Below are 24,290 nucleotides of genomic sequence, written 5' to 3'. Positions count from 1 at the left end.
TCCGCTGGTGCAGAGCTGAGTTCAATTCCTGGGAGAAATAAAAAACTTCACAGACAAGCAAATGCTGAGAGATTTTTCACACCAGGCATGCCCTAAAAGAGCTCCTGAAGGAAGCACTAAACATGGAAAGGAACAACCAGTACCAGCCACTGCAAAAACATGCTAAAATGTAAAGACCATCAAGGCTAGGAAGAAACTGCATCAACTAACGAGCAAAATAACCAGCTAACATCATAATGACAGGACCAAATTCACACATAACAATATTAACTTTAAATGTAAATGGGCTAAATGCTCCAATTAAAAGACACAGACTGGCAAATTAGATAAAGAGTCAAGACCCATCAGTGTGCTGTATTCAGGAAACCCATCTCACATGCAGAGACACACATAGGCTCAAAATAAAGGGATGGAGGAAGATCTACCAAGCAAATGGAAAACAAAAAAAGGCAGGGGTTGCAATCCTAGTCTCTGATAAAACAGACTTTAAACCAACAAAGATCAAAAGAGACAAAGAAGGCCATTACTTAATGGTAAAAGGATCAATTCAACAAGAAGAGCTAACTATCCTAAATATGTATGCACCCAATACTGGAGCACCCAGATTCATAAAGCAAGTCCTTAGTGACCTACAAAGAGACTTAGACTCCCACACAATAATAATATGAGACTTTAACACCCCACTGTCAACATTAGACAGATCAATGAGACAGAAAGTTAACATTCTGTTAAATTTTTATTTTGGTTTGTAGAGGCTTTTTAGTTTAATATAGTCCATTTGCCTATTTTTGTTTTTGTTTCCTGCACTTTTGAGGTCTTAGTCATAAAATCCTTGCCAATATCAATGAAGATTTTGCTGTATGTTTCCCACTAGCAGTTTTATAGTTTAAGGTTTTCTATTTAAGTCTTTAATTCATCTTTGTTAACTTTTGTATATGGCAAGAGACAGAGATCCAGTTTTATTCTTCTACATAGATATCCAATTTTCACTGCAATACTTATTGAAGGGGCCATTCTTTCCCCAGTGTATGTTCTCGATGCCTTTGTCTACAATCCTTTGGCTGTAAATATGTGGCTTTATTACTGGGTCCCCTATTCTGTTCCATTGGTTTATGCATCTGTTTTTACACCAATACTGTGCTGTTTTGGTCACTATAGCCTTGTAATATATTTTGAAGTCAGGTAATGTGATGCTTTCTTCATTTGTTCTGGGTTGTTTTGATGATTCAGGCTTTTATTTTATTTTATACAAAATTTTAGATTTTTTTCTAATTCTATGAAAAATAACACTGATACTATGATACAGATTGCATTTAAACTATGGATTACTTTGGGCAGTATGGCCATTTAAACAATATGAATTTGTCTAATCCATGAGCATGGTATGCCTTTCCATATATTTGTGTCTTTACTTTCTTTCATCTGTGGTTTGTAGTTTTTCTTTTAGAGGCCTTTTATGTTTTTGGTTAAAGGAGACTTTCTCTCCCTTCAGTCTGGGTCCTCCAGAGTTGGATGCAGGTATGTTTAGAATTGTTATATTCTTTTGCTGAATTGATCCCTATGTTATTATATAATGGCCTTCTTTGTCTTTTTTTACTATTTCTTTTTTATATGAAATATTATTTTATCTCTTTTATTTCAGTCTGTATGTGCCTTTACAGGTGAAATAAGTTTCTTGTAGGCAGCATATGGTTGGTTCATATTTCTATTCATTCAGCAAGTCTGTATCTTTTAAGTGTGAAGTTTAATCTCTTTTTGTTCGAGGTTATTACTGATACGTGAGAACTTTTTCCTGTATTTTTATTAATTTATTTCTGATTGTTTTGTATATTGTTTCTCTTTTTCTCTCTTATTTATTATTGTGGTTTTGTGGTTTCCTTTAGTTGTATCATTTCAGTCTTTTCTCTATGTGTTTGTTCTACCAATATATCTTATATTTTCATGTGTTCTTATGATGATAGATGATGTTCTTTAGCTTCTGGGTGTAGGACTTCTGAAGCATTTCTTGCAGGACTGATCTAGTGGTGATGAATTTCCTCAGCTTTTATTTACCTAGAAAAAAATATTTCTTCATTTATAAAGAATAATTTTGTTGAGTACAGAATACTTGGCTGCCTTTTTTTCCTTCAACTCTCTTAATGTATCTTTTTTTTTTTTTTTGCCAAGAAGGTTTCTACAAAAAAATGCTTTTAGTCTGATAGGCATTCCTTTATAAGTGACTTGAAGCTTTTCTCTTGCTGTTTTTAGAATTCTGTATTTGTCTTTCACTTTTGACATTTTAAATATAATATGCTGTGGAGAAGACCTTGTTGACTTGTATCTATGAGATTCTCTGGGTTTTCTGTATCTATGTTTATAAAGGTCTTGCTAGACTTTGGAAGTTTTCATCTATTATTTGGTTAAATAGGTTTCCCAATCTTTTAATTTTTACCTTCTGGAACATCTAAGATTTGAATATTTGGTGCTTTATAGTGTCATATATGTCATGTAGGTTTTTCTCTTCTTTCTTTTTTTTTATCTTTATCTGAATTGAGTTATTTCAAAAGACCTGTTTTCAAGTTGTGAGATTTTTTTCTTCTGCTTGATAGATTCTAAATTATTGAAGCTTTCAGATATATTTTATATTTTATTCAATTAATTATTTGGTTCCAGAATTTCTATTTGATGCTTTTTTATGACATCCATTCTTTTGGTGTATTTTTCATTTATGTCCTGAACTGTTTTTTCTGAGTTATTTATATTGTCTTTCAGTATTCTTTTTGTATATCATTGAGCTTCTTTAATATGATTATTTTGAATTCTTTTTCTCAGAATTCACGATTTCCTTTTAATTGGAATATTGCTAGAAAAGTTTGTGTTCTTTCGTAGGTGCCATATTCCCTTGCTTTTTAATTTTTCTTGTGTCCTTATGTTAATACTTGCACATCTACTGTAACAGTTGCTTCATCCAGTTTTTAAAATTTGCTTTCATAGGGGAACACTCTTTTCTGAACATGTATCTATGGTGTTGGATGGGTAGGGAATGTTGGCTTTGATTCTGGGTGTATGCAGTGGTGTAGTCTTTGTATGATTTCCTCGGATGTAAACAGGGTCAATCGTTTCTGTGATTTCCTCAGTGGCTTAAAATGTAGTTGTTGGTAGAGGCTGTGGTGAAGTTTTACTGGGGACTAGGATGCCAAATAGGTCAGTCTTGAATCCCTTTGGTGGCAGTGTTAGGCAGAGAATGCCTGTTTTTGAGCCCCAAGGTAGCATATTCTGGCACCAGTGTTAGCAGATCTAGTTAGCCAATTCTTGGGCTCCTAGTTGGGTTGCTTGTGTGCCAGTATGATAACAGTGGGCTGGGAGAATGCACAGGTTCTTGGGACCCTGAGCAGTGGATGTGGCAAGTGGTCTGCACTGATGTGGGCAATGGTTGCAATGAGCTGGATAGACAAGTTCCTAGGTCCAGAGGTGGTGCATGTGGATGGATGCCAGCTGTGGTAGTAGTGACAGGTTGGGTGTACCTGAATTCAGGCCCCTGAGCAGAGTGCTCAGATATCAATGCTGATGGGCTGAACTGAGTAATCTTCAGGCTGTAGGTGTGTTTGGATACTGTGGGGGCAGAGCTGGGTTGAGTGGACCCATTCTGAGGCCCCATGGTGACATGTGCATATGCTGCCTGTGGTAGGGAGGGGCAAATGGTTCCAGGCTACCAGTGTAAAGCTCAGGTGAAGGTAGCAGTGGTTTCACTGTGGCCCTGCTACTGGGATGAAAATGGTTGCTTTCAGTGGCTGCAACCACAGGTAGGCGACTGGGAATGGCACATTTTGCTTTTGCCTTGCCCCTGGCTGCAGCAGCCTGTAGCAGCAGTGGCTGCAGGCAGTGGTGTTCTTCCTTGAGCTGTGTAAAAATGCGCAGTCAATTGTCTGCTTGGGGGCTTGGATCAGGGTTGCTTCCAGTGGTTCATTCCTGGACCCTAGCACTGGGAAAACTGGCAGTTTTGGCCATTATAAATGGGGTGGCCTTCACAGCTGCCCCTCTGCTTGGGGTCAGGTTTGCTGGTGATGGCTCACTCTTTGGCCCTGGGGTGACATCTGCTGGCAGCAGTATCAGTGGCTGCAGGCAAGATAGCCTTTAGTCACAGCTGCCACTCTATTGGAGGGGCGAGGTTGCTGTTGGCAATTCCTGTTTTGGCTCTGGTGGCACTGGCAGTAGGCAGGGAATGTCAATGGAGCTACAGGGGTGTGGAGATACAGGGGCTCTTCAGCTCCAGAGCAGGCTACAATCTGACGGGGTGCTGAGCTGTCAAAATGATGCCATGCTGTAGCTGCTTAGGACTTGGAGGCTTGTGGAACTCAGCATGAGCTCTCTCTCTGGAGTAATGCAGTTGTACAGTCTTCAGGCATATACCTGTGTTGGTTTCAGGGCATGTAAGGGTCAAGGAGCTCTCCCATGTCTAGGGTTTCAGGAGTCCACAGTGAGAATATGGAATACTGGGGGTATCTCACTTATTCTTTCTCCACATTGAAGAGTTTCCTCATGCCTCCAGCTGATCCTGGCCAATCAGACTGCCTCACTTTCCTCTTTTTATTCTCCTGTAGGTGTTTTCTGTCACTTATCTGTTGAATTTCAGTGTTCTCTTTTATATGATCTATTTGAGGTGTGATTATCTACTTGCTGTTTTGGTTTTACTTTGTGGAATGTGTGAGTACCAAATGTATCTAGTCAGCCATCTTGAAGCCCCTTAATTGGGTCATGGTTTTTGTTTGCTGTTGTTATTATTTTTGTAGAGATTACTGATTTTCTGTTCCCATTTAAAATATTCTTTGTTGTACACATACTTTCTTTTGATGCCCGCTTTTATGTTGAAATAATTTTATATTTTTCAGAGAATTGCAAGTAGAATACAAATAGTTTCCATATATTATTCACTGAGCTTCATTTAATATTAATATATTGAATAACCACAATACATTTACCAAAACCAAGAAACAAACATATGTACCATACTGTTAATTAACCCACAGACTTGTTTCAGGTTTCACCAGTTTTCCACTAAGGTCCTCTGCTGTTCCACCATCTAATCCTAGATGCCAGGTTGTATTTAGTTATCATGGCTCCTTAGATTCCTCAGATCTATGACTGCTTCTCAGTCTTTCTTTCTTGTGTTATACATTTGATAATTTTCAAGAATACTGGTCAAGCATTTTGTAAAATGTCTCTCAAGTTTATATCTCTTCTTATGATTACACAAGGAATATAATTTTAGGGAACAATATCAGAGATGTCAAATGCCCTTCTCACCACATCATATTAAATAATATCAAAAAAATTTATTACTGGTAATTTTAACTTTAATCATTTGATTATAGTGGTGTCTGAAACACTTCTCTATTGTAAAATTACAATTCATCTTTGTTATGAACTGAGAGTTGTGTCTCTTCAAACTCCATCTGTTGAAGCCCTAACCTCCAACATGATGGTATTAGGAGGTGGGGCTTTTTGGAATTAGTTAAGTTTAAATGAAGTCAGGAGAGTGGAGTATCCATGATGTAATTTGCACCCTAATACCAAAAGGAAGAATAAATTTTAAAAAGGAAGAGAAATCAGAGCTTCCTCTCTCCATCATTTGAGTAAACACAAGAAGGAGGCATCTGTAAATCAGGAAGAGAGCCCTCACCAGAAGTCAAACATGCCAACATATTGATCTCAGACTTCTAGCCTACAGAACTACAAAAACATATTTTTTTTTCTTATTTAAGCTGCCCATTCTATAGTATTTTGTTATGGCAGCCTGAGCACACCAAGTAATTTGTAATGAGAAGTAGGGTGCTGCTGTAATATGTGTGTAAAATTAGATAAGCAGCTTTGAAACAGGGTAATTGGTAGAAGCTAGAAGAGTCTTTAGGTGTATGCTAGAAAAAGCCTACATTACTTGGTGATTCTGGTGAAGACTCAGAAAAAAAAGGGAGGAGAGCTAGACAGGAAGCCTCCAACTTCTTAGATGATAAATAATCATGAACAGAATATTGATATAAATATAGATGGTAAAGGTCATTCTGATGAGGTCTCTGATGGAAATAGGAAATATGTTACTGGACAACGGAGAAAAGGAGATTGCTTATGGTGTGAATATGCCTTAAAATTCATATGCTGAGATTTAATCTCCAATGTGATAATATTAAGAGGTAAGTCCTTCATGAGGGTGGATCCCTAGGATTAGCACCCTCATAAAATGGCTTGAGGAAAAGGATTGATTCTCTTCAGTCCCTCGTACCATGTGAGGATGCAGCAAGAGGTACCATCTTGAAAGCAAAGAGTAGACCCTTGCCAAACACCAAATATGACAACTTCTTGGTCTTGGATTTTCCAGCCTCCAGAACTGTGAACAAATAAATTCCTCTTTTAAAATAAATTACTCAGACTTAGGTATTTAGTGATAGTATCAGAAACAGATGAAGACGGTGATCTTTGTTATAAAGTGATATATAGCTTGTCTGAATTTTGTTTATGTTATAGTGTTTCAGGGAAGGTAGAACTTGCAGGTGATGAAATTGAATATTCAGTTGAGGAGATTTCTAAGATTTCTAATTTTTGAAGGAATGGCTTAGTTTCTCCTGTAGGCTTATAGTAAAATGCAAGAAGAAATAAATTAATTGAAGATGAAATTGTTACGCAAAACGGAACCAGAAGTTAAAAATTTGGAAAATTCTCAGCCTATGTTGCAAAAATTATCAAGAGTGTGACTGAAGACCCTCTTTTGATGAGATTAATAGAAATATGAACCATAGACCTAAAAGCCAGCACTTTAGAAACACTGCCAGTTTGAGTTGAACGAACAAAATTAAGGAAGACTGCCAGACTTCTTAGAGCCTATAGGAGTGCTATTTGGCTTCAAACAGTGTTACTCTTCAAGACAAGGGAAGAAAGGCCCCTAAGGCAACTCAAATACTATATGGTTCCCAGGACAGCTTCAGAGATGAAGTGGTTAGTGGGGTTATGGAGTAATCACCCTTCATCCGAGTGAGTTCTGAAGGCAGAGCATCAGACCAAAGAGAATTATTCCGAGCCTTAAGTATTTGCCTTGCTAAGTGGTGGACTTCCTTGAGACCTCTTACTATTACTATTCCCTTCTTTTTGATTTCTGTCCTTTGGAATAAGAATGTTTATCCTTTGCCTGTCCACGATTGTAGTTTGGAAGTGTGTAGCTTACCTGTTTTCACAGGTTCACAGCTGCAGGAAAAGCCTTAGGATGAACCATACCTCTACTCTTATTTGTATCTGATGATGTAGATGATATTTAGGTGAGACTTTTGACTTCAGGCCTTAGAGTTCATTCTGGGACAAGTTAAGACTGGGAGCTTTTGGAACAAAATAAATCCACTTTGCATGTGAGAATGATCTGAATTTTGGGAGGTCAGGGGCAGAATGCCATACACAGAATATTTGTGTCCCCTCAAAATTCGTATGTTGAACACCTAATACCCAATAAGATAATACTAAGGGATGAAGTTTTTAGAAGGTAATTAGTTTAGATGAGGTCATGAAGGTAGAGACCCTGTGACGGGATGAGTGCACTCATAAGAAGAAGAGACACCAGAACTTCCTTTCTTCACCACATACATATACTGTAAGAGGGTGGTCATCTACAAGGCAGGAAGAGGCCCTGCTCAGAACCAGACATGCTGGCACTATGATCTCAAACTTCCAGCCTCTAGAAGTGTGAGAATAAATTTCTGTCATTTGAGTCATTCAGTCTATGGCATTTTGTTATGCAGTTAGAGCAAAATAAGACAGTTTATTTCCATACTTAATTCATGGAAGTAACTAAATTCAGACATTACTTGAGGGGAGAAAATTAAGCTTTACCTTCTAGAAAAAAAAAAAAAAACATTATCAAAAAGTGTATGAACATGTGTTACACCACCACAGTAAGTTATAAGTATTTCAGAGGAGAGGCCTTGAGTATCTCATTTCTCTTTAAAAGTTCCATCTCTAATTTTAGCGTTCATCAGTGGACTTTGCCTAAGGTGATTATCTCTATGGTGTTCTAATGGTGATTTTCTGTGTCCTTGATTCCACATATTTATCATTTAAAATTATTTTGTAAGGAAGGATTCTCTCATTTATTTATTCATTCATTTATTTATATCAGGATGAATCAACGGATATTTTATTATTATGTAATAATTCAATACTATGGTTATTTATTATATTCAGCAAACACCCTTATTTACTGTCCACTTATCATCTTTCTAAACTCAATTCAAATGTTACCTTCACTGGCTATCCAATTCAAATCCTGTATGCTGGTTTAAATGTCTCTTCTCTAAACCTTTGTAACATAAACAGACCTTTTTAAACCTATCGATCTACTTTCTCTCTCTCTCTAGGGGAATCTGACTGTGCCTTATGTCTGTGTCCTTGGCATCATAACAGTGACTAGAGCAGCATAAGCACTCAATATGTCTTTTTAAAATGAATGTAATTGTTAATGAGAGATAATGAAATGGAAGTAGTGCATTTGGACCATTCTTTCAGGAAACTTAGCTGTGCAAGTTAACAAAGAGTACACTCATCAGAGAGGGATTTATATTAGGAGTATAATTCACTTTTGTAGATAGAAATACATTGAATATACAAAAGGCATAGGAAACAAGATAGGGTGAAAAGAGGCTGGCATACTGAAAAGATTTATTGCCGCTATGAAGGCAAGGCCCCAGAGGAAGTAAAGGGAGCAAGATCACAAGGAATCTAGAGAAGAGTGGGAACGCTATCCTTGGTCAGAGAAAGAGGGAAATGTGAATACAGATTTATTTGGAGATAAAAGATGACAAAGAACTGAGAAAATTGAAGCAGATATGCTGCTGTAAAAGAGAAGATAATGTAACATTCTGGAAGGAAAGTGAGGTTTTACTTTTGCTACTTTAATACTTCTAAGTTGCCAAAAAAGGGAGCAGTAGAGAAAGAAGTGTGGGTGTGGGTACTCACCTTTGTGAAACACACTGATTCTTCCAGGTATTGCAACCCATGCCAGTACCTCAGCCTAGAATTCTTGCTGGAAGAAATTTTGCCAATAGCCAACTTCTTCGACTCAAACTTCCTCTACCAAACCCACCATACACACACATACACACACACACACACATAATTGCTACTCTCTAAGTGCTGATATCACATTTTGGAACTACTTAATTATAACACATATACTGTACCATAATATCATTGTACTCATATTACATCTACCTTACCAAGTAGATCTCTTAACATTTTTCCTCATCTGGATATGAACCATATCTTGTCTTATTTAACAACAGTGCAAGGACAGTACCCTGATTATAGTAGGTTTTAAAAATAATTTACTGAATAAAAAATAAATTATATACATAATGACATAGCACAGACATATAGGTTAAGGGCTTTGTTATATTTCTAGTTCTTAAAATAGTCTATAAGGAAAATTCAGAACTAAGCATCTATTTGTTAAATGAACCAGAGACTATTATCAGAATTTTACATAAGTTTTGAATTCACAGCTCAGAGACATAAAGAGGCATTAGCTCCCTGCTCTCACCAAAATTTAAAGATAAACAATAACATATTTCACTAAGGAAGAGAAAACCAATTTTCAATTTAATGGGTAAGATTGAGAGATATGGTAAATTTGAAAAACAGAATTAAATCCATTCCAAAACAATCAAATAAACTATTCTTAATGATTGAGAAAAGATTTACACAAGAGGAAAACCCGTATTCAGAATTAATCAATAGCAAGTACAAGAACATCCACTAAGCAAGATTAACTACTGAGATTTTAAATGTTGCCAACGCTGTTTTATGTTAGAGTAAGAAATAATTGTCAATACATGTTTTAACAACATTCCTAATTCAAAAGTAGTTTTCTCGACTAGAGAGAGAAGAAACAAACAAAATCTTACTTGAGTGAGGCAGGATTTGATGGAAATTCTGATTAAGAGATAAGAAAGGAGTAAATAAACTATTAAATCTCAGAAAAAAAATATAGAAGACATGCAAATTTTTCCATTGTGTCATCACTTTTATATTTTCAGGGAAGGATCAAAGAATTTGAAAATAGAATACAGATTTTGTGCATGGTCATAAAGTAAAACCTTTCTATCACTTAGTCAAGATAACTCCTCTTATGTGCATGAGATATCCTAGAGAAAATAATTTTTTATTCTTTTTCAAAAATATCCTCTAAACTTTAATACAATTTATTGAGCTCCAAAAATAATATAAAGTAAATCCCCTATTAATTTGATGTTTTCATATATGATAAGATAAAATTTATTTTTTTTAGCAAGGCTGGAAATCATATTTTCATGGTATTATTTTATGTTGAAATCACACTTGCTATTTGGTGGTATCTCTGAGTCTCTATTTTTTCATCTAAAAATTGAAGAAGACTTTTTTAAGAGTTTACAGAAGAATTAAAATAATTACGAAGCTTAGAGAAGTAATTTTTTTCTGGCTTGGCCATCAATAAATATTAATTACTTTTATTTCCCCTCTTCCCTATTTGAGCAGATTAAAAAACATTAATAAAGAATAGTCTTAAGTTTCTAAACAAATAATGCAGAATCTTTATTTTAGGCAGCAGCATAAAAATGTCTGGAAGTACAGATCACATGATCTCATTACTGTGAAATAACTTATGTGTTAAAACTTTTATTATGGAAAATTTCAACCATCTAATAAAAGTATATAAAGTAATGTCTGTTAATGTGGTGAAATCAATTGATTTTTTAGATTAAACCAATCTTGTATTTTGGGGATGAACCATATTTGAACAGGATGTAATAAACTTTATATATTAATTGGTTAGATTTGCAAATATTTTCAAGGATTTTTGCATTTATGGTCAATAGAGTTATTGGATTCATTTTCTTTTCTTATAACATACTCTCTTTGGAACCAGAGCAATGCTGTGAATATAAAATTAGTCAGGAGACATTATCTCCTCTTTAACTTTCAGAAAGAGCTTGAGTAGAATAGGTTTATTTTCATATTTAAGTATGTGTTATAATTATGCAGTGAAGTCCATAATTTCAATTCTTTTAAGTCCATTCAGCCTGTTTAAGATACATATTTCTTCTTTAATGAGCTTTGGTAGCTTGTGTGTTGTAGGATATTTAAGCATTTTATCTAAAATGTCACATTTATTGGGATCAGTTTCCCCATAATGTTTTTTTATATCATTTTCACATTTGAAGGATCTGCAATATTTCTGACTTTCATCCACCATATATATAGATATTCTGAATATTCTTTCTATTCCGATTTCCTGATTAGTTTGATTAGAGATTTATCAAGTTTATGCATTATTTTAAAATGACATTTTATTTTTATATTATTTGTTTTGTATCTTGATTTTCTGTTTTCCTTTGCTTTGGTTTATAGCTTTATCTTTTTTTTATATGTAATTTGGGTTTAATTTTCGCTTTTTTCTCTATTTATCTATATATTCAAATTTGGGATTCAAATATTTTTTATTTTTATCCATACATTAATGATATAAATTTCATCTTAGCACTGATTTATCTGTATATTACAGTTTGCATATGTCTTGGTTTCATCTTTATTCAGTTCAAAGTATTTTCATACATCTCTTAAAAATTCATCTTTTGATCCATGAGTTATTTAGATGTGTGCTTGTTTATTTCTAAATATTATCAGATTCTCCAGATATATTTCTGTTATTTATTTCTAATTTCATTGTAGTCAGAGAATATACTTTGTGTAATTGGATCCTGTTGAAGGTATTGTGATTTGTTTTATGTTCCAGAAAATGATTTATATCTGTGAATGCTTTGTGTCCACTTAAACCAAATATTTATGCGTCTGTGTTGGTAAGAGCTTTTTAAACTTATCAAGTTAAATTGGTTCATAGTATTTTCAAGTATATTAGCTAGTTTTTTGCTTGCTTATTTTGTCAATTACTATGAGATGAATGTAGATTGGTATTTCTCTTTTTAGTTCTAACAGTTTGTCTTTTTGTAAGTAGAATTTCTGCTGTTAGATCCATACGTATTAGGCTTATTATGTCCTTGTGATGTGCTAACTCTTTACAATTTGGTGATACCTGTCTTTGTCATTGATATTTTTCTGAAGTCTACTTAACTGATGTTCAAATTATTCCCCCATGTTTCGTTTAGTTACAAACTGCATATATTTTTATTTTTAATTCTTTTAAGCCATCCATCAGTAGACATTTTTTTCAGACAGAATTTTTTAAACCTGTTTGAACTTCTATGCTTTTTAATTAGTATGTTTAGGGTATTTATAGTTAATATAATTATATTATAATTGAGTTTCATATCTATTGTTTTGTATTACTTTGCTACTAATACCCTCCTTTTATTTTCTTTTTCTGCCTTTTTTATTAATGGAGCTTCTAGTTCTTTTATCATAATAAATATATATTTGTCTTATAGATTTATTATTTATCATAATAAATATATATTTGTCTTATAGATTATTTTAGATATTATTTCCCTTGCATTCGTCTAATATATTATTTGATTTAGATATTATTTGCCTTACATTTGCCTTACACATATAATATTTTTATGGTTATATACAATTATATGCCTTATTTATTTATTGGCTATACCTCTATGATTTTTAAAATTATTTTCTCTACAATTTATGATATAATACTCAATCATCAAATAATAATATATTATTCCATGTCTAATAGAAGGTTTAACAGCATATTTTCATTTCAAGCCTTCTATATTTTTTGCTTTTTTATAATATGCTATAAATCCCTCTATATGTTGTTACTATGTTTGCTTTAAATAGTAAATTATCTGTTATGAATTTTAAGACATGGGGAAAAAGTGTTTTATATTCATCTATCTATGCCGCTTGCATCAACTTTTTTTTTCTTTATGTACATTCAAATTTTCGTCTGGTATCATTTCTTTTCTGCCTAAAATGACTCCGTGAGTATTTTTTTGTTGCGCAAGTCTGTTAACAATGAGTTTTCTGAGCATTTGTTTACCCGAAGTGTCTTTATTTTGTCTTCAATTTGAAACATATTTTGCTGAGTCTAGAATTTGTTGGTTCATAATTAGTTTCAGTTGGTCAAGTATATTGGAATGCTTAATAGTTTTTTTCTGGGCAACGAATACACTTTGTAAATGTATTTATACACTGCATCTTTCAGTATGGAAAATTTCTATTACTATATTCAGAATCATTCTTCTGCAGTGTTTATTTTGCTACTAGTGATATACGATGTATTTTAAGTTTTATATTTATTCTTTAACATAAAAAGCTTCATTCAGCCTTTACAATATCTTACATTTCTTTCCTATCATGCCCTGTATCATTTTGAACTTATGGAACATATTTATAATTTATACTACAATGGTCTTTGCTGTGTGTCTCACCATCTATGTCACATTTTGATTTGTTCCTATTGATTATTTTGCTTCTGGTTTAGGGTCATATATTCCTATTTTTTTGTGTGCCTGACAATTCCAATTACCACTGAAACCTGGAAGTGGTGAATTTTATACCTTAGCTGCTGGATTTTTGCATTTCTTTAAACAGTGTTATATGTTTTTTTCTTTCACATTTAATTTTCCTGTTGGATATTTTCAAGAATTAAGTTTAAATTATTTTTTTCTAAATATTTCTCATGCAGCTTTTACTTTAATGATACTGTTCCTTCTGCATCCCTAAAATATCTTTCAGAGGATAATACCTAAATGCCTCATAACTAGGAAGTGTTTTCCTCTGTCTTGTGGAAATCTAAACTATTCCCAGTCCTGTGTTGTCCTGGATACTTTTCAGCTTAGTCATTGCCAATGATTCTTTTCTGTGCTTTGAGTAGTCTCCTCTCATTACTGTGAAGATCAGCTCTGAGTCAGCAGTTTGAGTGGCCGTTTTGAACATTTATCTATCCGGTTTCCTCCTCTCCAATACTTTGCTTAAAAATTCTCATTGTCTTAGCTTCATTGAACTCCAGTCTCTGTCTTGTGTCTGCATTGAGAAATCTGGGATCTATCTGAGTTCCTTCTCTCTGCACTATAGTCTGGAAATTTCCTGTAGGTGACTTATACCGCATTGCGCTCATGTTGTTTATTCACCTACAACTAGGAATCATAGCCCTGTACCAACTGTTGACTAAAGGCTAAAAACCACTTTTTAAATGTTTTGCCTGGTTTTCTTGTTGATCATTGTTGCGTGGTAAATCCAGTTTCTGTTCTTCCACATGTCCTGAAGCACAATTTTGAGGAGGATTTTTTTTCAGCGTATGCTAGTCAGAATAATGGCCCCACAAATTTACCCATGCCATAATCTCTAAAACCTGTGAATATGTTATTTATGTGACAAATGGAATTTTGCAGATGTGATTAAGGGCATGGATCTAAAGATGGGAAAATTATCCTGGAAGCAGAAATTCTAAGAAGCAGAAAACCTTTCCCATTGAGTTCAAAGAGATTTGGCCTGAGAAGTACTCTACCTGCTGTTGCTGGCTTTGAAGATGGAAGAAGGGGACCATGAGTGATAGCTGTCTCTTGAGGTTGGAAAAGACTTGCACACAGCCAGAAAACGGGGACTTCTGTCTTATATAATAATTGCAAGAAACTGAATTCTGCCAACAACAAAAATGATAAGAAAAATCCATTTTTCTCTAGAGCCTTTTCTATTCAAGAAATAGTTGTTGAGTAGTAGGCTTTCATTATAGAAGTATTCCAGCTAATAAATGAATAAAAATAATAGAATTACAATACTTTTATTTTTCAATCTCAAGTGAATTAATAGGCACTACATATCATTTGATGCTAAAATCACAAAGAGAGATTTTGTGTCTGCTAATTAAAGAATCTTACACTTCTGATACAGTTGTCTTGCAAAAATCAAAGATAATGATTATGGCAAAAATCACAATGACTTTTGCACCAACCTAATAATAGATCTACATATGATTAATCATAATGAATGTAACACTTTTGAAGACATAAAAAGGAAGAGGGATTTATTTTATTTATTTATTTATTTTTTTGAGATGGAGTCTCGCTCTGTCGCCAGGCTGGAGTGCAGTGGCACGATCTCAGCTCACTGCAATCTCCACCTCCTAGGTTCAAGAAATTATCCTGCCTCAGCCTCCTGAGTAGCTGGGACTACAGGCACACATCACCATGCCCAGTTAATTTTTGCATTTTTAGTAGAGACGGGTTTCACCACATTGGCCAGGATGGTCTTGATCAGAAGAGGGATATTTTTTAATGTTTCCATGGGATGCAGTCACTAAGATCCAGAATATATAAAATTCTACTGGACAAATAAATAGTTTACTCATAAAAAAATTGCAAGGAAAATCAAGAGAGATGGAGGGAACAACCATATATTGAAATAAATGTTAAATGCAGCTAAACAATAGCAGTGTATTTGTATTCTGAGTCAAATGATTGGTCAAAAAGGTATTTCTGACATTTATGAAACAATTAGATGAACAATGGGTAGATATTTGATGAAATTAAGTTGTTATTGTTAAATATCAAATAGGTGTGGTGATGGAATTGTGGTTATAATAAAAATACTCAATAACTTTTAAAATTAAGGAGAAGACTCATGAAAAACAACAGTAAGGTATAAGAAAGAATTTTGTTTTCTCCTAAAAGAAGACAAATGATCAAAGGAGGAAACATTTAATGCAATAAAAAAATGAAGATAAATGAAAAAATAAATATTTAGGTAAATATAAATGAACATTGACTACCTAAAACATAAATAATAATGTTTTGTGGAATTCAACTATACAGTTGGCCCTCCCTATCCATGGGGTCTGCATCTGCTGATTCAACCAACCATGAAATGAAAATATTAAAAAACAAAGCAAAAAAACAAAACAAAATAACATTACTGCAATAAAATATAACACAAACTAAAAATAATGCAGTACAGTATAAGAAGTATTTACAAAGCATTTATCTTGTGTGTTAGGTATTATAAGCAATTTAAAGGTGATTTAAAGTAAACCATAGGATGTGTGTAGGTTATATGTAAATATTATGCCATTTTATATAAGAGCTTTAGCATCCATGGATTTTGATATCAATGGGAATGGGTTCTAGAACTAATCTCCTCGGGATACTGAGATACAATTATATATGGACTTTCAAATGCATGGCAACAATTGCAGAAAATGCAGGAGAAGGTATATGGATCTTAGGTGTTTCTAATGTCTTTTACGGCCTGGGAAGTGTTAAAAGTGTTCAAATTAATATTTTATAAGCCAAAGATGCATGTTGTAATTTTCAGTGTTACTATTAAAAGTGCATCAACATATTTTAACTAAAAGTGCATAAGATTAAAATGAAATAATAAAAATACAATTTTAATTAAAAAGAAGACAACAGGCCAGGCACGGTGACTTACAACTGTAATCCCAGCACTTTGGGAGGCCAAGGCGGATGGATCACGAGGTCAGAAGTTCAAAACCAGCCTGACCAATATGGTGAAACCCCGTCTCTACTAAAAATACAAAAAAATAAAAAATAAAAGATTAGCTGGGCGTGGTGGTGCGCCTGTAGTACCAGCTACTTGGAAGGCTGAGGCAGGAGAATCGCTTGAACCTGGGAGGTGGAGGTTGCAGTGAGCCAAGATAGTGCCACTGCACTCCAGCCTGGTTAATAGAGTGAGACTCTATCTCAAAATAAATAAATAAATAAATAAATAAATAAAGAATAGAAAGAAAACGAAATATAAAACAGAACAAAGAGAAAACAATGAATTTGTATATTTAAATCAAATTTATCGTCACTGTATTTTATTTTACTTTCAAACTCTTTGAGTAATTATCTTTAAAGTTTGTTAAAGATAGTTTATAATTAAAAGCAAAATTTCTTTAGACATTATTGCATTTTAATTGGATTATTTCTTAAGGGCTAAATCAATTTAATGAATGCATTTATTATTTCACATGCTTATTTTTTGTGGTGAGAACACTTAAAATCTACTCTTTCAGTAATTTTCAAGTATAAAATAAATATGCCACAAACAATCTTCGTCCTTGGAAAAATGAGCCAAAGCAATAAACCTCTGATTAGCTGAGAAGAGAGAAAGAAAGGAAATTAGTAGTAGCGGAAGTTAAAACGGGAATATTACTGAAGATTTTACTGACATTAAAAAGAATGAGATAATATCACCAAGAATGTCGTGCTTGTACATTTGAAAATTTAAGTAAAATAAACAAATTTTTGGAAAAATTCAAACTGTAAAAATAAGTAGAAAATTTGAATATTCCTAGATCTATTAAGCAAAATTTTTCTTTAATTTGCTCTCTACCACAAAATGAATCTCCAGGCCAAGACAACTACATCAGTAAGTTACTTCAAATATATAAGGTGGAAATAAGAGCAGTATTATGCAAATTTCTTTGGTAAATAGACGAAGATAAAACATTTGTAAAATATTTCTAAATATTGACCTCTGAAAAGTTTTGAGGCCAATTTCACTTATGGATATAAATGCAGAAATGCTAAATAAAATGTTATCAAGCCAATACAGTTTTAGATTAAAAAAAAATACCCCATGATGGGTTAATCCCATTATTGCGAGTTTGAGTTAGTTTTCAAAACTCAATACATAAATTATATCACAACATAAGAATTCACGTGATCTCCATTTTATACAAGTATCTGATAAAATTCAAATTCATAGTGATAGCAAATTCACAGAAACTGTCATTTCTAGGAGGTACGTCCTTTAGTGAATTGAACGTTACGTACAAGAAAAAGCTTATGGAAAACATCAAACATAATACTTAAAATTCAAAATCAATTTCCCTGCATTAGGAAATCTCACAATATGGTATCACTATTTTTATTCAGTACTGCATATAATTTATGTTATTCAAAACTTCATGTAACATATATGTTGGAAGAAATCTAACAAGATCCCACCATAAAAAACTACAATAAATTATTGAGAAAAATATTGAGCAATATCTGAATACTCAGTTATGAGAAATATTATATGTCATGTTTTAGAACACCAATGTTGTGAAGATGTGAACTATTGTCAAAATAATCTATAAATTATTTTGATTTATTACTATGTAGTAATTAGATGAATTATCAGTATGATTTATTATATTCTGTGTAACTTCTAAAAAGTGAAATGTGATGCTATAAATACTTACACCAGGACAATAGAGTAAATTTTGAATGTTCCAGGCAAGCCTGGTTATATGGCCACCCCCTAACTAGAGTCAGTCAATTTTCATTCAAAAACACAGCATGATGTTTCATGGAAATGGCTGTGACAATCCTAAAATTTCTACAGAAATCTAACAGCTAAAATTGACCAAGGCATTTTCTTTAAGAAAAATAAGATTAGAAAACTTGCTCTACCTCTGTAAGTCATGATCTTCTCAAATATGTCTTATTCTGTACACCAAATGAAGGTTATCATATCAGAATATGCTCCATTAAGAGGCTAGATTATTTTATATCTACTTTAGAATAAAAGTGCTAAATACATTAAAAGGTGTACTTTGTATCTCTATAATTTTTTTCTCCTTCTCCTAGGCATTATTGGCAAGTGGAATGAGAACAAGAAGAGGTGAAGTAATATAGTTTTGTGTGATTATATGAGGAACTATTTGCTCCTTTTTCTTTCTGTCTTGTACGTTCCATAGATCATCTTCCATATTAGAGCTTAGAAAATGGGTTTTCTCTTTTTCTTTCCTGATTTTTAAATTATTTTCTGTTTTTAACAATGCTGAGATTGTCTCATCCTTTCCTTTCCCTTCATGAATGCATTATTTGTTATTATTATTTTAACATTTTAATTTTATCACTGTATTATAGAATATTGTTTTAAATGTAAATATATTCATATTTTTCACGATTAATTGGGAATACTATTAATATTCTACATTTTAAATATTTTTATACTACTGAGTCTAAATGTTGATCATAAATCAATAGTCAGGTCACACATAATTCATTAAATGACTGGGTTATTATGTTGCATTCTTAAGATGTATCTTTATACTTCTGAAAAATCATCCCACTTGAAATAATTATAATTGTACATTTGATTTTTGAAATTTCAGATTCTTCCACTGCTATTGATTTGCATTAAGTACCAAAAGACTTCCTGACTTAAAACAGTCCAAGAATATGCTAAATTTAAAAAGAGTTGCCATAGTGATTTTTCTTTCTGCTCACTCTGAGGTGTCATCTTCCACCTTTCTTTAATCTCTCTTTATCTCCTGAAGTGCCGAGTGCTTGCTTCTACTTCAAAAGAAACTTAGTAAAATATATTTCTGCAAGGAGTAGTTACAGAACCCCCAAGGAGACTGCAGGCTAACCTGACACAAGTCATTGTCAATTCTTTCCTTTCCTTCTCCCACCTGAGTCCCTTACATTATCCAGATCTCAATTGACAAAAGAATTGCATTTGTACCAAGATCTATCTGTGTGCAATGGGCAGTTTTTATGCTTATTTGGTACTACCATTAAATAAACAAATTTTCTTATCAGAAAATTTCCCTCGCTTTTTATGGCTTTATATAAGTTTTGATTTATTCATGTTTAAAAATTCATTTGAAATGTATCATACCATGGGAAAATATATTCTATAGTTAACACTTATTTTGTCAATGGTAACTGAAGTGAAGTTTGGGGCCAATATAATAAAATAATAGACAAACAGTCATCTGTTACTATGATATATTTATTATAACTGAGTACTCCTGATGGATTATAAAGCAGTAGATTGGAATTGAAGTGTTGTGATCCAATAACTACAGATCTTCTATTAAACTACAAATTTGAAGAATATATCAATTTCATTTTTTTAACTTGGTAATACTTCCTGTTGAGAGAAAAAAAAAGGGAAACATATTCTGGAAAAACCAGGAATGAGCTTGTCAGCTCTAAGATCATATATAAAAAAATGAGTTCTGCATTTTCAACTAGTTAGACAACTCAATTAGTACAGATAACAGGAAGCCATCCAAAATATTCATCATTTTGTCCTACAGTGAATGGAGTTGCCATGATCCAGACTTGCCTTTTGCACAGCCACTTGTGAGGATACTAAATAGTTTTCTTTATTCATAGATGTTTTCACGAGAACCGATTCTGACAACCGATTGCAAAAGCTGAATAAAAATAATAATATAAATTGCAAATTGGATTCAATTAAATGTGATGAAATTGCTACATGAAAACATGTAGATGTATTTACCTAGCCAAATACTGATTAAAGGCTCAAGAGTTGAGTCCTTAATTTGTATTATTTCAAAATAGTGTTGGAAGACAGTTCTACATGGGTCTATCATGTTTTGTTTTTGGTTGTTGTTTTTTGTTTTTATTTTTTGCCTGGTAGATCTTGTAAGGAAGACATGTGCTCCCTTTTGTCCTAGACTATCTCTTCAAGGATATCTTTCTAGTGAACAAACTTGAGTTACAGACGTAATGTTTATATAGTGACTTATAAAAATAAACAAGTTTTCCTGCAGTCTTAGAGGAGTTACACTCTCCCTCCAGTAAAAAGGCAAAGGCTACTATCAAGAATCTTACAGCTAATGCATTCCTTGAAGGCAAATAAATGTTTAATTTATATTGTAAAAGCTATGAGTTCTCCAAGATCAGTGTTCTTTCCCTGTAAAGCAACTCACTGTGTGTGCAGGTGTTAACTGGCTTTTACCTCACTCTGTAGTCACTGGGGTTCAAGAAACCAGAAAAAGAATCCTGATACTATGACTACTGCTTTTGCTCTGAGCAATAAGCTGTCCCTCTCTGACTCAAGAGTCTCATGTCTTCTACCAGCATTCATTAGAATTTTGGTTGATTCTGGCTACACCACTGTAGCCCTTAAAACTAATCTTTGTCATGTTTTTGCTTCACAGACTATTTGTAATCTAACACTTTATTGCAAAAAACAAAACAAACAAAAAACAAAGAAAAACCACAAGAATGGGGTTATAGGCAAATTGTCCATGTCTCCTACCTTCCACAGTCATCCAGTCTTGTGGAGTATTGAAATGGCTTTCTCAGTAATTGACTCAAAAACAGTTCTGATTCTACCTTCATCATTTCCTTCTGGTTCTCTACCTTAGTAAGGCAAGTTGGTCACTAAATGTGGATGTCCTCAGAAAGAGAACACATATCAGCTGGTTTCTGAATAATAATCACAACAGAAGTGATAGGAATTCATAAAACATCTATTTTATGAATTTGAGATTCTGCTCAGACTATTTTGGGGCATCATATATCTTTCTTACCTACTGACAATCCCTGGTTGGACTTGTTCAAATACCGTCTGGGTGGCAGGCTGTCCAGAGGAAAGCCTAGAAAATTATGACTTAATTCCGGTTTACTACCTGGATTTCCTATTGAACTCTCATGGTCCTAGATCATAAGGATAATAATTTTATGTTTGAGTATACTGTGCACCATGCATCTCTACATATGCTTACATGGGTATTTATAAATTTTGTAAAAATTCCCTTGTCTCTCCTTCACTTGACATTGGACAAAATGTCTGGGTATATATAGGGTCGATTGGAAACAATATGCAAATTATTTGCTACTAGAATGGCACACACTATTTTTTTTTACAGTAGAAGAACAACAATCTTAGAACTTAACATCTCAGATACCAAGATTTATCAAGGAGAGAAGCGTATTAATGACATTTATCATCCAGGATTGTTAACTGCCTTAGAACATTCCTCATTAAGGAAAATGACCTGGCATATCTCTCCTAAACAGTCTCAATTGCTTTAAATTTAATTGACTTATCTAGATCAGCCATCAATTGTCAGATGACTGGTAATGATTTGATTGAGTTATGTTAACTTTTCTCATAAGTCTATCAAAGTAAGCAAGGAGGGCTCTAACATCTAAACTTGCCATGTAAACATGTCGCAGTGTCTGCAGCTTTCTTTCCCAGTGCCATTGCTATTCCTCATCTTTCAGTGATGTAGACAAATTCTACACTGGAATATATACATAATTCTCCCCAAGAAGTGAAGGACATGCTTGATTACCTCTTTGGAAGATATAGATAGTGTCTCCTACCTGAGAAAAAGCCAATGTGGCAGGCCAAATTCTAAGATGTCTTCTGATGACACATCTCTCTCTACGAACTCCTCCCTTTTGAGTGTGTGAAGAGCCTGTGTATATAGTGAGATATCACTGCTGCAATCACGTTACATTATGAGGCAAAAGGGACTTTATCCTGGACAAGTATGACCTAATCAGGTAAGCCTTTTAAATGCAGATATTACAAAAAAAATCAGAGAAACTCATAGTGGGTGACCTGAAAGAAACCAAACATCCATTTTTTGAACTGCCTCTGTGGACCACACTGTGAGAAACTGTGGGCAGCTTCTAGGAGCTGAGATATACCCCTACCAATCACTAACAGGAAAATGGGAACCTCAGTCCTGTAACTGCAAGAAAACACATTGTTTCAATAGCCAGAAGCTTCGAACAGACCTCTGAACCCCAAATAATAACTACAGCCCAAGTGACACCTTAATTTCAACCTGGTAAGACCCAGAACAAAGAACCCATCCATTCTATGCCATGACATCTGACCTATAAAACTTGTGAAATTATAATTGCTGTTGTTACAAGATTCTTAATTTGTGGTAATTTGTTAGTATTACAGAAAACTATACAGGCAGGCAAGTTATTGCCCATTATGAAAGATTTGGGCTCCCTAAGCTCAAGGAACACACAATCCACTATTATGTAGATACCATTTCACCCTCCTCACATTGTCCATGAATTTGGGACTCAGAAAGCTGGTACAAAAATGCTGGTACACAAACTACTACTTCTGTAAGCAACAAATCTTGTGTCAAAAAGTTGTGCTATCTTCCAGCATTTATGAAACCAGCATCTATGAAACCATGGCATGCTAAATTGTTAGGTTGTAAGTAGGATGAAATCTCAGAGTCTTCACATTTGTTCTAATATAACTTCCCAAATTTCAAAATACACACCTTTTTTTTTTTTTTTTTGAGATGCAGTCTCACCCTGTCACCAGGCTGGAGTGCAGTGGAGTGATCTTGGCTCACTGCAAGCTCCACCTCCTGGGTTCACGCCATTCTCCTGCCTCAGCCTCCTGAGTAGCTGGGACTACAGGCTCCCGCCACCACACTGGGCTAATTTTTTTGTATTTTTAGTAGAGACACGGTTTCACTGAAAATACACAACTTTTTATACCCATGCCCTTATGTGGAAAAAGGCTTAACATCACAAGCTATGGATAATTATTAGCTCTTACTTGACCTCCTGTAATTATATATCTTCACTTATTTAATTATGATTGATAAAAGTTATACTAATTTTATAGTCCTTCAAGATAAATACCACTATGTGCTGCTTATGTTATTTTTATAAACAGAAATGTCAAGGTGGCAGAAAATTGTAAAAGTCCTTTTCTAATAGTAAGTTTGAAGATATCTTTTGACATCTTTTTCTCTGCTTTCTTTTTATTCCCATCTCATATATATATATATATATATATATATATATATATATATATATATATAAATTCTCACCTTGAAATAAGTCCTCAGGGATGTCAATGAAAATGTAGGCTGAATAGTAAACATTGAAATGACTCAAACAGGACAGTAGGAGTTAACTCATTATTGAAAAGATTGTCAACATTGCATTTAGTTTCATAATCAATTAACCAATTTAGCTGAGGACAATGAGCCCTAAGAATCACAAATGACACATTTAATTTATAAAACTTGGGAAATTTTTTCACTTTTAACTTTAGTTAAATGTCAGATTTTTTAAATTTAAGGATTAATTTTACTTTCAGGTCTTCGAAGAGGCTTTGACATTATCTGAAGCTTCCTATGAGGTGAACTTTGAAGAGTAGATTGTTGTTCCAGAATCTATCCCTTTTTTTTTGTTCCTTTGGTTGTTGGTCCCTTGGGATATCTGCTTACTCATGAAACAATTGAAAACTGAAAGTTCTTAGTTGATATGAAGGACTAAATATAAAATTTTTACCACATGTGTTTGTCAGGGTGATGTGTTAAAGTATTATCTGAGATGAAAGGATACTGAAGATTTACACAGAGAAGTAAGAATGTTAATCCAGACACTAAAATTAACTTCAATTAAATAAATGCAGCATTGGATATTAATAATGTAAACATCAAAAAGAAAGCTTTGCAAACAATTAATTACTAATGTATAACAAGATAAAGAGATTTCTAATGAAGTACAGGACAAATTTTAAGAAATCTTTACTTTTATTTTTGTGTGTGTGTCCTTGTTGTTTGT

General features: G+C 33.6%; 1 long non-coding RNA gene across 3 annotated transcripts in view; it reads left to right on the top strand.

The window, feature by feature from the left end:
* LOC134730987 (uncharacterized) overlaps positions 1-24,290 on the top strand; it is a 147,435-nt gene that overhangs the window by 87,867 nt on the left and 35,278 nt on the right. For 2 of the 3 annotated variants that reach the window (XR_010112981.1, XR_010112980.1), the window contains exon 3: positions 14,361-19,783. This is a non-coding gene — a long non-coding RNA (uncharacterized LOC134730987). Of the gene's footprint in view, positions 1-14,360; positions 19,784-24,290 lie in introns of those variants that run through there. The other variant, XR_010112982.1, reaches the window with a different exon arrangement.

The sequence above is a fragment of the Pan paniscus genome, chromosome 7, assembly GCF_029289425.2.
Source record: "Pan paniscus chromosome 7, NHGRI_mPanPan1-v2.0_pri, whole genome shotgun sequence".
Taxonomy (NCBI): Eukaryota; Metazoa; Chordata; class Mammalia; order Primates; family Hominidae; genus Pan; species Pan paniscus.
This window is presented reverse-complemented; position numbering and strand designations above follow the sequence as displayed.